Below are 4,989 nucleotides of genomic sequence, written 5' to 3' on the forward strand. Positions count from 1 at the left end.
GGTCTCCCATCCGAGTACTAACTCAGGCCTGCTCAGCGTCTGAGATCTGATGAGATCAGGCTAGTCTGGGTCATCCAAGTCAAGGCAAGAGATGATCAGAGGTGGTTTGCCATTGCCTGCCTCTGCACAGCAACCCTGAACTTCCTTGGTGGGTCTCCCATCCGAGTACTAACTCAGGCCTGCTCAGCTTCCGAGATCTGTCGAGATTGGGCCAGCAGGGGAAATTCCCCAATGCAGTGCCCTGGGTGCCACCACGGGGTCCGCCAACACCCTCCCCAGATCCTGTCAAGTACTTTGAGAATGTGAATGGTCCAGGGGCGGTTTTTACCCAGGGGCACTTCTGGTGCGCCGCTGGAGATTTTGATTGGCTGTGCCGAGTTTTTTAAAACGTTGCTTTGGTGGCAGCCAACACCGCAACACAAGGGTCTTCACTGTGTGACTGAAGGTCAGCCGCCGTGGCCATTTTGTGGCTGGCTCTGCCTCTGGCGGCAGCCATTTTATGGGCAGCCGTTTTGAGGCTGTGCAGGCTCAAGAAGAAGAGGAGGAGGAGGAGGAGATTGGATTTATAGCCCGCCCTTCACTCGGAGTCTCAGAGCGGCTTACAATCTCCTTTCCCTTCCCCTCCCCACAACAGACACCCTGGGAGGCGGGTGGGGCTGAGAGAGCTCTTTCGAGGACTGCTCCTTAGAGAACAGCTCTGAGAGAACTTGTGACTGACCCACGGTCACACCAGCAGCTGCACGTGGAGGAGAGGGGGAATCAAACCCGGTTCTCCCAGATCAGAGTCCGCGCACTTCACCACGACACCAAACTGGTTGGGGACCCCTGCCCTAAGGGGTCCCTGATGGATCAGACCCGAAGTCCATCCTGTCCCAGGTGTCCTTTGTCAGCCAGGTGTTTAGAGGCTCACCAGGAAGGGGGGGAGGCCTATGAGTCATGCTCCCTCTCCAGCAGTTTGTAGGGTTGCCAATTCCGAGCTGGGAAATTCCCGAAGATTGGGGAGTTGAGCCCAGGGAGGGGAGGGCTTGGCGAGGGGTATGCTATAATGCCATGGAGTCCAAAGCAGGCATTTCCTCTGTGGGAACCGATCTCTGTCGTCTGGGGATGAGTTATAATCCTGGGAGATCTCCAGGCCCCACCTGGAGGCTGGCAAGCCCACGAGTAGCAAGAGCCTCGGTTTTCTCCCACCCAGGGTGATGAGCCCGGAGCAAAGCTCCCTCTCCCCTTGCTTGGTTCAGTTGACGGCTCTCCACCAGCCAGGCCGGCTCCGGGTGCAGAACAGTCAAGGTTTCACCGTGGACAACCGGAAGCCGCTTGCAAGACCCTCCAAGGCTCTGTCCGTGTCGACAGTCTGTTATCAGCAGTCCCAAATGAATCTCCAGGTCACGTGGAGGGTGGGTGGGCGCTCTACATTTTGGTATAGCACTCTTGCGCATGCATTTTGCGCATGCATCAGTATGCATGCGCCAGAGGAAAGATGCATCCACTTTGCCACTGCAGAGGCTCAACTTTCAAAGAGAATGGGGCCGAGGTGGGGTGGGGTGGGGTGGGGTGGGGAGACCCCCAGGGCCAGTCAAATCATGTGGATTTTGTGCCACTTTTGCACCAGGCTGGGATGTGAGCAGGGAGCCGGAGGCAACCCTTTTAGTGGGGAGGCGGCCCCGGGTTTAACTCCCTAACCGCTGCTTTAAAAGCAATGAACTTTCTATATGTTGTCGGAGGCTTTCACAGACGGAGTTCATTAGCTGTTGTAGACTTTCCGGGTTGTGTGGCCATGGTCTTGGCACTGTAGGACCTGCCGTTTCGCCAGCAGCTGTGACTGGCACCCTCAGAGGTATAACACAGAAAGAGGGAGTACTCTCTGTGTCAAGGTGAGAAGAAAAATTTATATCTACTCAAGAAGGTGGGGCAGGGCTGGGACCTTCCACGTGCAAAGCCGAGGCTTTGCCACTGAGCCACGCCCCCTTCAAGAAACATCTGGCTGGGCTAAACGGGCCGTTGGTCTGAGGCAGCCGGGCTCTCTGTCCGTTTGGTGTAGTGGTTCAGAGGGCGGACTCTAATCTGGGAGAACCGGGTTTGATTCCCCACTCCTCCTCCACAAGCAGCCAGCTGGGCGACCTTGGGTCAGTCATAAGTTCCCTCAGAGCTGTTTCTCTCAAGGGCAGTCCTCGAAAGAGCTCTCTCAGCCCCACCTCCCTCACAGGGTGTCTGTTGTGGGGAGGGGGAGGGAAAGGAGATGGTAAGCCGCTCTGAGACTCCGAGTGAAGGGTGGGGTATAAATCCAATCTCCTCCTCCTCCTCCTTCTCCTCTTCTTCTTCAGTTTGGTGTAGTGGTTAAGTGTCTGGACTCTAATCTGGGAGAACCGGGTTTGATTCCCCACTCCTCCACTTGCACCTGCTGATGTGACCTTGGGTCAGTCACAAGCTCTGGCACAGCTGTCCTTGAAAAAGAGCAGTTTGTGTCAGAGTTCTCTCAGCCCCACCCACCTCACAGGGTGTCTGTTGTGGGGAGGGGAAGGGAAAGGAGTTTGTAAGCCGCTCTGAGACTCCAAGTGAAGGGCGGGGTATAAATCCAATCTCTTCTTCTTCTTCTTCTTCTTCTTCTTCTCCGGCCATTGCTTGTAGACTAGATGACCTCTGGAGGCCTCTCCTCCCGCCTCCAGGCCAGCCCGATTGCCGAAGCCAAGTCTCTGCAGCCCGGTGCCCTCTCGGGACCACCATCGCCGTTCCCATGTGTCTAGGTCGTCCCTGCTTCTCGCTGGGTGTCTGTGTCTCCGAGCCAAGGCTGGGACCAAAATAATGCCGTTATTTATATGTTTCTGTTCAGAATTTCTCAGCTTGTAAACGGAGGGTGGGGTGGTGTTTTTTTTCCATACCAAAATTGGAAATGCCAGACGGGCCTCGTGTAGGTCATCCGCTCTGCCCTGCTCCCAGTTTCTCAGGCCTGCGGGGCTGACCTAATTCGAGACAAGTCGTTGGAACAAACAGGTGACACGTGACGAAAAGACTGTCTTCCAGGCCTTGGAAACGGCGGCTGCTACCGAAACCGAAGGGATTGCCCCCGGCGGGCCCTGGGACTTCCTAAACTCTTGTTCTTTTTCCTCCCTGGCCTTGCCCGGGAAAGGTGTTGGCAGGGGACATGTTGGGGACCCCTGGATTAGACACATTCAAGGAGGGCTGGTCTAGCTATTAGTCCTATGCAGAAAGGTTGAAGGAGGTGGGTCTGTTTAGCCTGGAGAGGAGATGACCGAGAGGGGATAGGATCACCATCCTATTTTATTTATTTATTCAAGTATTTCTACCCCGCCCTACCCCGCAAACGGGCTCAGGGCGGCTTACAGAGGCCTAAGCCATACATAAAATACAATAAAATCAGTAAAATCACAATCACAATAATGACATACCATTAATAATAATAAAATACTATAAATACTATAAATTCCAAGATGGTCCGCAGTTGGTACCTACAGGGAATACTCCCTGTTGATAATATTATAATAGTTGTTCCGGCGATATTTGTCCAAGTTTATCAGCTGATCTTGCTGCCATATAATTTCACATAGTGCGCCTCGTCGCCGGGCTATCAGGGGCGCTCCTACTTGATGGTATTTCCACCGTTGGTGGTGGTGGGAGCGGCGGCCCCTACATAAAAGCCTGGTGGAAGAGCTCCGTCTTGCAGGCCCTGCGGAACTGCACAAGATCCCGCAGGGCCCTGATCTCCTCTGGGAGCTCATTCCACCAGGTAGGGGCCGCCACTGAGAAGGACCTAGCCCTCGTTGCAGCATATCATGCCTCTCTGGGACCCGGAACCACTAAACGGCTCTGGGTCCCTGACCAAAGTGCTCTTGGGGGTATATAAGGACTTGAAGGGCTGTCATTATAGAGGATGGGGCGGAGTTGTTTTCTGTCGCCCCAGAAGGTCGGACCAGAACCAGCGGGTTGAAATTAAATCAGAAGGGGTTTCGGCTAAACGTGAGGAAGAACTTCCTGGCAGTTAGAGCAGTTCCTCAGTGGAAGAGGCTTCCTCGGGAGGTGGTGGGCTCTCCTTGGGAGGTGTTCAAGCAGAGCCTAGGTGGCCATCGGACAGCCATGCGGATCCCGTGAACTTCAGCAGATCACGAGACGGAGGGTAGGAAGGGATGAGCCACGGCTTAGTTCTCGTTGCCCTTTTTTACACGCCCAGGGAAATGCCGATTGCTACTTTGGGGGTCAGGAAGCAATCCTGGAGGTTTCGACGGAGCAGTTCCTCAGTGGGACGGGCTTCCTTGGGAGGTGTGCGGGCTCTCCTTCTTTGGAGGTTTTGAAGCAGAGGCCAGATGGCCATCAGACAGCCATGCTGATCCTGTGAACTCAGGCAGATCACGAGGAGGGAGGGTTGCCTCGGTGCTTAGTTCTCATGGCCCTTTCTTGCACGCCCAGGGAAATGATGATCGCCACTTTGGGGTCAGGAAGCCATTCTTCTCCTGGCCAGTTTGGCCGGGGATCCTGGAGGTTTTTTGCCATCTTCTGGGCATGGATCAGGGGTCACTTGGGGAATGGATGGGGGTGGGAGGCTTGGTGTGATAGAGTGCCACCTCTAATTGAACCAGTTGAAAGTGTTGCAGGGCGTATCAGCCACACAGCACACCCTGCTGTGGGTTACCCATGGAGACATCCTGTGGTAAAGCATCCACATTATTGTGGCGCCTCACCCACGGAGTGTGCTGCCAAAAAAGACCCCTCAAACTTCATGTGCACATGCACATGCGCTCATGCGCATACAGGCAATTAAAAAAAAACACCGCTCCCTAGTGGCAGAACGGATCTGCAGGTTCAGACTGCCAAATCCATTCTGCGCACACTCCCCGGGGTTCAGACATCAGGAGGGGAGGAGTGGCTGTGTCGGGCCAAACTGCCTGGGTGATCACGGCCATTGCGCGATATGTTGGACTAGATGACCCTTGAGGCCCCTTCCAGTTCTATGTTTCTATGGCTGCAGCCACACACAAT

Source organism: Gekko japonicus, unplaced genomic scaffold, assembly GCF_001447785.1.
Source record: "Gekko japonicus isolate JY-2015 unplaced genomic scaffold, Gekko_japonicus_V1.1 scaffold1198, whole genome shotgun sequence".
NCBI classification, from domain to species: domain Eukaryota; kingdom Metazoa; phylum Chordata; class Lepidosauria; order Squamata; family Gekkonidae; genus Gekko; species Gekko japonicus.